The following is a 13,463-nucleotide window of genomic DNA, read 5'->3' on the forward strand; positions in this document are numbered from 1 at the left end:
AAAGAAGTGGTAGGAATGGAGTTGGTGTATTAATTATAAAGAGAATAGTAGGTAAGGTAATTAGGGTGGAATATGTTGATGATCACCTGATGATGATAAGGATAGAAGACCTTGTAATAATGCAAGTATATATGCCAGCATCACAATATACTGAAGAGGTTGAGAAGTATTATGGAAAGCTCAAAAATACACTAGAGAGAGAAAGGAAAACGTATTTGTACTTATGGGATACTGGAATACTACGGTTGGTGGACAAGAAGGCAAGATAATAGAAAAATATGGTTTAAATAATAGAAACAAAAGAAAAGAGGGATTAGTTGAGTTCTGCATGGAAAATAATATGGTAGTGGGAAACACGATAATTGAAAACCATAAAAGGCGACATACATGGGTGTCGAGATTGGATGGAGAGAGGTACCAAATTGATTGCTCATACAACAAACGTTGTATGCTCATACAACAAAGATATAAGAACTGTATGAAAAATGCAAAAGCTTACCAGGTGCAGATATAAACTCTGATCAAAACTTAATAGTAGTAGAATCAATTTGAAGATCAAGAAAATAAAGGTTGGTCAGAACCGAAGTACCTATGATTTGGAAAAATTAAGAGTCAAAGAGAAATAGCGAACTGGAAAAAACAAGAATGGGATGGGAGCCAAATAATGTGAATGATCATTGGTTAAATATTAAAAACAGTATAAAAAAAGCAGCTGAGGAATTCATAGGAATTAAGAACAGAGATAGAGTACGGAAGGAGTGGGTCTGTGAAGAAATGAATGAAAGGAGAAAATGGAAAAGTTGAAACAGGAAAGTGTAGTTGTATTATACTCGGCCTGAAAACACCAACTCCGCATATAAAATCAAAGTATTACTTACTATCATAATGTATGCGGTAATAACTATCATATTTACTAATTATAAACTTGTAATTAATTCTTTTATAACCTTTATTTGTACTAAATTATTAAATGCAAAGAAACATTCAATATGTTTTATGGCTTACGTTTGAATCAGTTACACAGTTGTTAGGTGTGAATATCATGTATTCAATGAAGAACTACAATGAAAAATAACATTTACGGATAGACAAAAACAACATGAAATGGGCAACCTACTGAAACAGTCAATCATCATTATCTGATAACAACGTTGAAGTAATATGAACAAGATATTTGCATAACCTTAAAAAATCAGTGCAAAACTATTCTGTAGAGTAAAACGTTCCAAAAAATAATTGTTTTTTTTTTTTTTTTAAATAACAATGCTTTATGTAAAATTTATCAACAGTACAACATTAACAGATCTGAATTTTTTACGTATATTCTGGATAAGTTCTGTTTCATGTTTTGACACGAATACGTCGGCATAACATTCAAATATATATGGGTGCTGAACCTGCATTCATCATTATGAAAACGGTTATTTGTTTAGACATTATGTTTAGATATGTAACATGGATTTACAGTGCTTTAAATAAATTATATGAAATTCATCCACATTTTTCCAGATTCATGTGGACTTACCTAAACAAAACGTTTCCTCAGCAACGAGTCATATGAGAACGTTGATAGCCTGTCCTCCATCATCTACAGATCCTGCTCTGTTGATCCTTATTTGAGGAGTTGCACAAATACATAAACATTTTCTGTTTAATATGAAATCTGAACTATTTAAAAGAACACAGGTTATTAAAACTGTTCTGTCACACCACATTCTCTGTAATATGTAGAAGAATTTGAATGTTGCCTTCATGCCTGCAGAGCAACTAAAAGGAATGTATATATCTACTGATTGGTTAAGATTCTTGGAGAGTTCTTTTCATTCTGATGTAAAATTCACGTATCTTTGTCACGCTTTTTTCTCTAACTAGATGGGTTTGAAACATCGCTGTTACTATATGGCCCAATATTAATAAAATACTAATGACTACAGTCGCATTACATATTTCACAGGAATTTAAAGTTTAATAAAAATTATTTTTATCGTAAATAAACCTAAATTTACATTTTAATTTTAAAATTATAAATACCATCACGAAACAAAGTTGAAACAGGTATTGTAGGCGGATCAGTTTGTTTACATTTACCGCCTTTCCCACGTTTACGTTTACTTTTGGGTTTTTGATTGGTTTCTCCCTCTACATCTTCATTTTCTTTATTAATTTCTCCATTGACAACTTCACCGATCTTTTTTAATGATTTTTCATTAATAGCCAATGTCGATATTTTATCGGCAACATCTTCTTCCTCTTCACCAGGAACATCAGCAGAAGCTTCACCAGCACCTTCAGAAAAAACAAAAATAATTTTTTTTAAGTAATACCAATGAAATTTATCTATTTGTAATTGATTTTGAAGGCACATGTACAATTTTCTTTTGTTATAAGCAAAATTGGATGTCATTAAAAAATGGCAAAAATAATGTAAATTGTATTAAAAAGATGCAACCACGAAATACATTTTATTCAACTTATAACCAACTAGTATGCTGTGTAAAAAATATATATCAAAAATAATATAAGCATACTTAAATATAACATTTTTGTATTTTTCATTTTATATGTAGTCATATCTCTTTTTTACAAACCAGCACCTTGGTATAGGATCAATCTCCATGATCCTAATGTTCTGGTGGATCTCGTCTTTGCTTTGTTCATCAGTACTATTTCCACCATGATTTCTTAAAAATAAATTAATTTGCGAATGTAGTAATTATTTTTAGTAACTTTCTACATCCCATGGTACATTAGGTCTTAAGATGCTCTTGTACTCTGGTGTTTTTTTTAATTTTTTTCAATTTATTGGGTAAAAATCTCTTTATAATCTTGATGTAAAAAACTACTTTTCTGAAATAGATATAGCTGAAGAAAGAAAAATATATATAGTAATTTTTTAGCAGGGAGGTGAATATTAAATAAATATTTTCGGTAATTTGTGATCTCTAAAAATAAAACTTCAACTTTTGTAAGAAATATTTTTAGCTGAAATATCCCGGTAAAAATTTAAAATTTTATTTCAGCCAAAACATCCCCGTCCTTTATTTCAATTTTTGAAAAAATTTAATACATACTTTCTCCCTGAAGGTAGTACCTGACTACAAAGTTTTAAGAAAATTGGTCTATGGGGTTTCAGTTTTAACACTAAATACAAACTAGCACGCATACGGCAAACATCCATCTGACAAAATTATATTATTTGGACGTCGACGCACTGGAATAATATTTTTTTGCATATTATTTATGAATGATTTAAATTAATTTTCTTATTAAAATATTTTCTAAAATGTCTCCAAGCACAAAACTTGTTAGTTTTGTGAAAAAAATCTAAAAAAAATTGTTTTTAGATTTTTTGGGTAATTATTCCCATTACAGCTAAACCCAAGATTGTAAAAAAATGAAGGCATTTGAAATGTGAAGTTAAAGAATTTTATAAATTAGGTTGGCAGATAGAATTTGAAATGAAGCTCATTATTTTAAGTTTTAATCTTTTATTAACATTGCTAATTGTGCGGACAGAATTTCCATTAATAATAATAACAATATTTTTGTAACCCATAAAGTTAAATTTCCGGGCACTTATTTGATGATAAATTCTCTCTCAACTGTATTGTGTTGTTTACTCTAGAATCACAACGCTATAAAAAAAATTTACACCAATTGCAACATATAATCTCTCAGACTACTCTGTAGGTAACGGATATTAAATTCAATAAGATATTTACAAACTTAAAATGAATTCTAATTATAATTTTATTGTTTGGTGTAGTCAACACATTACATCGCTCGGTGTTCCATACAGATATGCTTTCTGCATACGAAATGAGTCATTCCTTTGCGTTTTTGAAGGCCAATAAGCACAGATTTTTCATGATGAAGATCATAGAATTTGTTCTACATTAAAGTCGCTAGCTCCAGCAATTTAATCGATGTGACGTTTTAAAGTTCTTGATAAATTCGGTATATTTTGTATCTCCTGGATGAATTGGCCTGTCGGTTCAATTACGATTTCTTTAGTGAAATCTTTTCTTGATTTGGGTTTTCTACCGCTTTTAATTTGGTGGACATATATTACATAGGAATTAACCAAAACGCTATTTATCATTCCATAAAATACACAAAAAGGCCGTTTTCTAGTTTTTCTTGAGCAACAAATTGCACCCGACACCTTGTCATGTGTATCAACACAGCACTCGTTCTGTCATTATAAAATTCAACAATGTCAGGTTTTCCACTGCTATTGATGCCCCTGTTTTCATGAGCAGTTGATAATAAAATAACATTTTGTTGTATTTTGATCGATAAGAAACCACTGTTATTGTTCCATTACAACAAAACACTGACGTTCCCAATCTCTTATTTTCAACATTTCAATTCGGATATGGTTCATTATTTTTCAATGTGACCACAGTTACTAATTCGTTTCAAGCATTTTGGTTACCAAGGGGATGGATGTGAATCTGCTGTTATCATAAGTAATATTTCTATTGCTACCATTTACAGGTTGTGTTAGTTCTTTGACAAAATATATAGCAGCGCAGGTAGGTTTTAAGTGTACATACCTTTCCCAAGATAAGGTGTGGCATCGATAAGGAATTTTGTTTCAACATCACAAAGCCTGACTATCCTAATACCATATTTATTTGGCTTGACGGCAAATAAATTTTAATGGACAACAACCTCTAAAGCCAAGCGATAGCTTATCAACTATTAAGTACATTGCGGATGCATAATTACTTTTACATAAAATAATAAATTCATCCCATATTTCTGTTATATTGGTGAATTTATCATTCCATTCTCTTTCTTCCCTTGTATCTTTTAAATCAAAACGTAAACAGCTCAATAAACCTATTTTTTCTCATAACTGAAATATAGCGTGAATAACTAGAGGATGCATCAAACAACTCTTCACTGTATAAATGATTGTCTTTGTGAGCTGCTGTAAGGACTAATAACCAAATAAGTGCTTTATTTTGATTATATTTATTTTTATAGTGGTATCCTTTATTTTATATGCAGCAGATTTTATTAAAATTGCTTCACGAGTGAATTTTGTGATTTTTTTTGTAACATCAAATTCGTTATAAAATAATAAAAATTCTTCTAATGGTGTTTCTTTTTGTGCTGCTTCGGTGACTGGTTTACGGGTGAAGTGAATGATATTTCTTGCAGCTGTTCTTGTTCGCACATTTTCTTTACCTGTTGATCTAAATTGTTCTTTTAACATCATCCTTGTCGGACTCCCTTTCTTATGTTCTTCAATTATTACTGTTGTTGTTTGGTTCCTGTAAATGTTAGCAATCGCTCTTCTATCTCTGTATTTGAATCGTAATATTTTTAAAATGTTGAACACTTTATTCCAGTCTATATTATCGAATGCCTTTTCTAGGTCTATAAATGCAAAGTATATTAGTTTGTTTTTCTTTAATCTTCCTTCTACTATTAATCTGAGCCCTAAAATTGCTTTCTTTGTCCGTATACTTTTCCTGAAACCAAGCTGGTCTTCTAACAATTCTTCCACTCTCTTCTCAATTCTTCTGCACAAAATTCTAGTCAAGATTTTTTATGCATGACTAGTTAAGACAATTGTTCTGTAATCTTCATATTTATCTGTTCCTGCTTTCTTTGGTATCATAACTATAACACTCTTTTTGAAGTCTGACAGAACTTCCCCCTTTTTCGTAAATATTACACACCAATTTGTATAATCTATCAATTGCTTCCTCACCTACACTGTGCAGTAATTCTACACGTATTCCGTCTATTCCAGGCGCCTTTCTGTCATTCAAATTTTTTAATGCTCTCTTAAATTCAGATCTCAGTACTGTTTCTCCCCTTTCATCCTCTTCGACTTTTCTGCTCCATATAACTCTTCAATATATTCCACCCACCTATCGACTTTGCCTTTCGTATTATAAACCGGTGTACCATCCAAACACATTATTAGATTTTAATTTATGTACCCCAAAATTTCCCTTAACTTTTATGTTCATATCTCTTTCCACTTTTCTTTAATCCACTCTTCTTTCGCTAGTTTGCACTTCCTGTTTATAGTATTTCTTAATTGTAGACAGTTCCTTTTACTTTATTCATCATTGCATTCATATATTTTCTACGTTCATCCATCATCTGCAATATATTGTCTGAAATCCAAGGTTTCCGACCAATTCTCTTTGTTCCGCCTAAGTTTGCTTCTGCTGATTTAAGAATTTCCTTTTTAACATTCTACTATTCTTCTTCTACATTTTCTACCTTATCTTTTTTTACTCAGACCTCTTGCGATGTCCTCCTCAAAAGTCTTCTTTACCCCCTTTTCCTCAAGCTTCTCTAAATTCCACAGATTCATCTGACACCTTTTCTTCAGGTTTTTAAACCCCAATCTACATTTCGTTATCACTAAATTATGGTTGCTATCAATGTCTGCTCCAGAGTATGCTTTGCAGCCGACGAGTTGATTTCTAAATCTTTGTTTAACCATGATAAAATCTATCTGATAACTTGCAGTATCATGATTTTTAAAGTAGGTGTTGGCAATTATTAAATTATATTTCTTGCACAACTCTATAAGTCGGTTCCCCTCTTTCATTCCTTTTGCCCAGCCCATATTCAAAGCTAAGTTATTATTCTAAAATCACCTGACCAAAAGTTGTTTTCCTCTTCCCACTGAACGTCTCTAATTCCTACTTCATCTAGATTTATCCTATCCATTTCAATCTTTAAATTTTCTAACCTACCAACCTTTTTTAGACTTCTAACATTCCATGACCAACTTGGAATGTTATTAGTTAATTTTCTGGTGACCCCTTCCATAGTAGTCCCCACCCGGAGTTCCAAACAGGGAACTAATTTACCAACAGAATATTTTACCAAGGAAGGTGCCTCCATCTTTATTATATGAAAATGCAGAGAGCTACATTTTCTTGGAAAAAAAGCAGCTGTCGTTTTCCATTGCTTTCAGCTGTGCAGTACTCAAGAGGATTGAGTGATGTTGATATGGCCGTTAAAGTCGTCCTAACCTACACCCTTAACAACTACTGAAAGAGCTGCTGCCCTCTTTCAAGAATCATTCTTAGTCTGGCTCTCAACAGATACCTGTCTGATATGGTTGCACCTTCGGTCCAGCTACTCTGTATCACTGAGCAGTCAAGCCCTCTAACCATCGGCAAGGTCTCATGATTCATAGAGGGAGCTTTCTTATTTTAGTCTTTATTAGAAAGTAGGTAATTCTTTGCAATTACTTCCCTAACCTTAATTTTTCCCATATTGCAATACGTTATGTTATATTAGAGGTCAACATTAAGAGAAAACAAGAGAAAAAATTTGCCAGAGTGTTCGTAGATAACATGAATGAGCAGTTGAAGATAAAGAAAATGGCAATGTCCGTGTTCGGTTATGAGGTAACAAGAGATGCTGTAATCTCTCTGAGATGCTATTTCTCTCTGTAATCATCTCTACACAGACAATAGTCTGTGTAGTGATGGAGTCATGTTCTGATGTGAATCCTTTTCTTTGTGCCGGTTGTGAATATGATATAACTAGTTTCATTATTTTGTCTGAAGATGAAGAGAAACTGGAAAAGTTTTTGGTCGGTCACAATGTGTTGCCTTGTTCTATAACTTGTCCAGATAGTGGGGCGCTCTATGACTTTGGACAAAAATAAAGGTGGCTTTCGATATTACAATCGGGTAGGAAAAACCAATAGAAACAGGAAGAAGATCGGGGTTCGGTTAACCCACCAAGCTGGTCTGGTAGTTAACTCGTCATCACAAATCAGCTGATTTCAAAGTCAAGAGTTCTAATGTTCAAATCCTACTAAAGGCAATTACTTTTATATGGATTTGAGAACTAGATCGTTGATACCAGTGTTCTTTGGTGTTGGGTTTTAATTAACCACACAGGTCAGGAAAGGTCAACCTGAGACTGTACAAGACTATACTTCATTTACATTCATATATAACATCTACAGAAGTAATACCTTACAGTCTTTCCAAAGGCTTAACAGAAAAAAAGAGAAATTAGGTTAGGTTTCTGACTACACAGATTAACTGCTCAAAATTACAGAGGATTTTTTTAACAGATAGATTAGTAGATAATTCTGGGCATTGCCCTTTTCGTTACCTTTAACTGCTCATTCACGTTATCTATGAACGTTCTGGCAATTTTTTTCTTTTGTTTTCTCTTCATGTTGACCTCTAATAAAATGTACTGCAATAATGGAAAAATTGAGGTTGGAGAAATAATTGCTCTTAGATTTAGAAAAAAAAATTTACTTATGTAGATTTGTTACTTTTAAGTTATGTATATTTTTATATATAGATTAATATGTTATACAATAATTGTGATATTAGATTTTTAATATTACTATTATTATATGATATATTAATAATTACTAACATACATATATAATAACGTAATGTAATAAAAGCTGTGCAAGGTATTCTGTGACTTGACTGGTGAAGCCGTGAAAATCACATGGCAATACTTTACTGGCTTTGTTCTAAGAATTTTTTTTTTCTATTGTACTTTTAACATTGCATAATATTTTAAGGTTAAAAACATCATTTCATCAATTGGGTTAAATCAGATCCACAATGATTTCTGAATATTTTGATTATTTCCACAACTGTATTTTAAATATTGTATAAGTCATTTAAAAATCCAATGGTATATAAGAAATAAAGGTCTGTCTGTAAAAGTAAAGTGACAAAGTTATGCAGCCCTTTAGCAGCTTTTTTTTTAAAATTACTAATGGGAAAGATGACTGTGATATTTCAAATCTAAGATTAAAAGTGATCAACTGTGATTTAATCTAAGATTAAAAGTACCGTTCACAAATAGTCACAGATATCATTTGTAAAAAAATATACGTCAATAAAAATGATTTGTCTTTTTCTTGATGTAATTCAGATAATAAATGATTTGTTAGATGAGGTAGATATTTTTGGCCGAAGAAGTTTTAAATATAATAAGAATAACAACCATAGTTTTAGAAATAAATAACAATGATTTTCACAAATATGTAAGATATGAATTAGTATTATCTCTGATATCGTATGTTTAGTAGGTAAACTCATCTTCTCTTCAGTTTAGAAAATGGATTTGATATTAAATAGTTTTTTTTCTGGGGGGCAAAAAACACCTGTGCGTTATCATCGCCCAGAATTTTTTTTTAATAAAAAAATAAAATAAAACTAATCTAAAAGATGAATAAAATTTACAACCCACAGATAAAATCTAAAATAAAACCAAAAGTGAATAGAATTTAACAAAGTCCGAGATGGGTGTAAAGAGCCCATTCTCGGATAACAAAAAGACTAAAAATAAAACTGAAAACCACAAAAGATCTAACATAAAATTTAGAACTAGGTTAAGAACTAAAATAACAAAATTAAATACAGTTTAAAACGAATATAAATTATATAATAAAAATTTGAAATTAAGTGAAAAACAAAAGTTAAAAAAGTGAAATAAGACTCAAAACTAATAATATCACAGTCTTTAAAATATAAAAGCTAAAATAATAAAAAAAATTAAACTATATAAAATTTAACAAATTCTGATAGGGAGTGTAAAAGGCTCCCAACGTGGATAACAAAATCAAAAACACAGAACAAAAAAATTAGAATTGAAAGTAAAAAAAAAAATATATATTAAAACCTCTTCTAGCATAAAAAATATACACGACAATATTAATTTTTTTGCAGTAACCCAGTACTATGCAAAAATTGAAACATCCGGTTTAAAATTTCATTATCATTGTACAAGACATCACAGATGTTTCTGGGTAAATTAAATTTACAATGCAACACCGGATAACATATGCAATCTATGAGTATGGAGAAGCTGCATCATGTATATAGGGGTGCGTGTCTTCCTGACATCAGGTACTCGTGTGTGACCCTCGTATGTCCTATCCCCAATCTGTAGAGGACTACTTCCTCGCTTCGAATGAGGAATAGTCGATATTAAATAGTAATTGTGTACAGTTAGCAAATATGAAAAAAAAAGTTTTTGGCTATTCTTCATGAAGTATAGTCACACTCCAATAACAATGGTCAACATTGTATCAGTAATACAGACCAAATTATAATCTTTATTATTCATTTTGCTTGTAATTTAAATAACAATTAAAAAAGTCCCAGCATATCACATTTTTATGTTACACTATCAACAACTATCAGAATTAAGTGAGTTGTCTTCTCAGTGTTTTATTAATAGTATTGTTCCTTTTTTATATGCTTTGATATTGATGGATTGACTAAACTAGGAATAGATCAGAGACCTGAAGAACGGTACCTTTTTATCAATGAATCAAAAAAAGGAACCTTTTTATTGGTTATAGGGAAATTTTATTCTACTTTTACAAAGCAATTTTACTCCACAATGAAAACAAGAAGCTACCTATACCACTTGATTATTCAGTTTAGCAAAAGAAATGTATGATATTTTTGTTGAAATTCTAATTACAATTAAATACAAACATTTAATTTGCAACTTTTGTGGGAATTTGAATATCATAACTACATTAAGCCCTAAAAAGTTCTATACTTTAGCGAAAAATCATATTATTATGCCCTTATGTTTTCACTAAACCTTTGTTATTTTGCCCTTTTTTTTTCTTTGATCTCTTTTTTTCTTTTGATCTCATTTACATGAGATGAACAGGACATGTTGTACTAATAAATATCACTTACAATACCTAATTATCATATCGATAATATTGTAAACATATCAATAGTATTGTAAAACACTAGTAAAAATTCAAATAACAACACGAAGATTGTTTACCCGTATAAAAAATTACTAAAGTTAGGTTATAGTAAATAACTGTTATCTGTTATTTACATATGGACACAAACAGTTGAAAATAAAAATATGACTGAAAACTACATGAGAATAAAGTGAAGTAATGAAAACATACAAGAAAACTATAAACAACACAAAGAAATAATAAAACTAACACAAACGCAACTTATGGAACCATCAAAACATCGAAAACAAATGCATGATAACAGCTGTTCAGAACAATATGAACAAAGACGTAGAGAACCCATATGCTACTAGCACTTCACCATTAAATTTGGGTAAAAATGGAACTAGACTCGCACAGCCTCCAGTAACCCATCAAAAAACGGAATAAAACAGGTCAAATCATAATGGCAAATTATTTTGTCAAAGTCACTTTTTGGCTGAAAAGTGGACAACAAATTATTTTAAGGGTTAATGAGCCTTGAAGGTGGGTTCAAAAAATATTGCTGGTAGTTTACTTTCCCAGCAGTAGCAGAGTATATTGTTACAGCTAGGAAAGTGTACAGATTGGTTAAAAAAAGTCTTTTTATGAAGTTTGTGCCTTGAGAAATTAAAAAAAAAACTTTTAACAACAAAAATATATTTAAATAAACTACAAATAATATGTAAAAGAAAATGTTTTATTCCAATGTTCAAAAGTCAAAAAATTTATTTTTGTCAAATATAGTTTATGCATATCCATGTTGACCCGTAATTGGTGTTATAACTTTAGACCCCATAACCAATTTTCTTCAAACTTTATGAGCAGATACGATCTTCACTGGCATACAATGTATTTGATATTTGCAAAAAACTGAAAAAAGGGACGGGGTGTTTTGGCCAAAATAAAATTTTAAATCTTTATTGAAATACTTAGCAAAAAATAATTCTTGCAAAAGTTGAAGTTTTTCTTATAGAGATCACAAATTGCCAGAAATGTTTATTTAATATTCACTACTCTATTCAAAAAATTAATTTATAAAATTTTCTTTTTCTTAATAGGCCTTCAAACCAACGTAGACATTTTTTGTCCATTCCACTCCAATGGTTTGTGATAATAAATTTTTTTTTTTTAATTATTAAAAATGTCATATTTTAGAAAAAGATTTAAATGTTTATTCAATTCTATGAAACGAAAAAAATTCCTAGCCAAAAAATACTTTTAAGAATGAATTGCATAACTTGACCGGTATACCCAAGAAAATGGTGTTTGTTTTCAGGAGCATTTTCCTAATTCTTTACCTGCAGATATTTACTCTCAACAGATTTCTTATCTGCATGAAAACCAAACTTTTAATGTACAACTAACATTCTGCATCCCTTATGATGTTACTGTAAAAAATTCAGTTTCTTATTATGTTATAATTTGTTACTTAATAATTAAGTAATAACCCTCGCTTCTATCTCATTTAAAACAGTTACTTTAATTCACATATAAAAAAAATTTCACTAAGTTACCAACACTTTTAAATTAAGATGCGCTGGAATAATTTAGCAAAAAAATAATTCTTACAAAAGTTTAAGTTATTTCATCAAGATCATAAATTACAAAAAATGTTTATTTAATATTCACTCCGCTAGCCAAAAAAAAGTCTACTATTTTTTTTTTTTTTTTGGCTATTCTCATCTACATTTAGCCAAAAATTAATTTAAAGATAATGTTAACATTATATGAAGCACTACTTGCAAATGTTACACATTAACTAAGTGACATATATATAAATTCACAATGCAAACAGCAAATCACTTTGTAACAGTTACTTAGAATCGAGTAAAACTTAACATTAAAACCGAATAAAATTTGTAACTTCTAGTTTCATAGTATTTCGACGAAAATATTTCATACGACTAACAAATACAGGTAAATTTTCATTAATTATTAAAAAATAATAATAAATTCAAAGTAATCATTACCAAATAAATATACTTCTATAAAACAAAGCATGGTCATCGTCAACAAGTTCCAAAATACATACCGGCCTTCTTTTTCTTCTTCTTTCTTTTTTGAAGCTTCTGAAGCACCATTTTCAACTTCTGGATCTTCTACATCGTCGTTAATAGTGACTTCATCTACTAATTTTTCGGCTGGTTTACCCACTTCATCCACAACTGCTGCCATTTTTCCAGTCGAAGCACTATTATGCGGTACACTATCGGGTACTATCGATAAATGAAATTTAGTAACAACCATCACAATATATCGATATGTAGAATAAAAAATTACAGTGCGTGTAATTACTGCTTAGTGTATCCAACATATAATTAATCAAAATAACATATGATAAAATTCAAACAAATATTCCTTAAGGTATGAAAACATTACCTGCTCGTACACGATCAATGTAATAAAAGATTTTTATCAATTTTCAAATCATGGAATCGTTAAATTACTTAACTTCACTAATAATTTATAACATTATAAATAATTTCAATACTAAAAATTATCGGTAAAATGTTGAAATACAATTAGACATTCCAAAAAGAAAGTTTACATCGAATATTATTTATGTTTTTATTGTTAACCTAAGTTGATATATTGAAATAATATTATCACAGCTGACATAAATAATGGGTTTAATAACAGTATGGTAGATTCAGATCGAGGATACCGGTGTTCTTTGGGGGTTGGATTTTAATTAATCACACATCTCGGATTGTACAAGACTACATTTTAT

General features: G+C 30.2%; 1 pseudogene; it reads right to left on the reverse strand.

The window, feature by feature from the left end:
- Window positions 1-12,922, reverse strand: part of LOC142331269 (methionine aminopeptidase 2-like) — a 40,004-nt pseudogene extending 27,082 nt beyond the window's left edge.
- Window positions 12,923-13,463: the final 541 nt, after the last annotated feature.

This window comes from Lycorma delicatula, chromosome 10 (genome assembly GCF_047948215.1).
Source record: "Lycorma delicatula isolate Av1 chromosome 10, ASM4794821v1, whole genome shotgun sequence".
Classification (NCBI taxonomy): domain Eukaryota; kingdom Metazoa; phylum Arthropoda; class Insecta; order Hemiptera; family Fulgoridae; genus Lycorma; species Lycorma delicatula.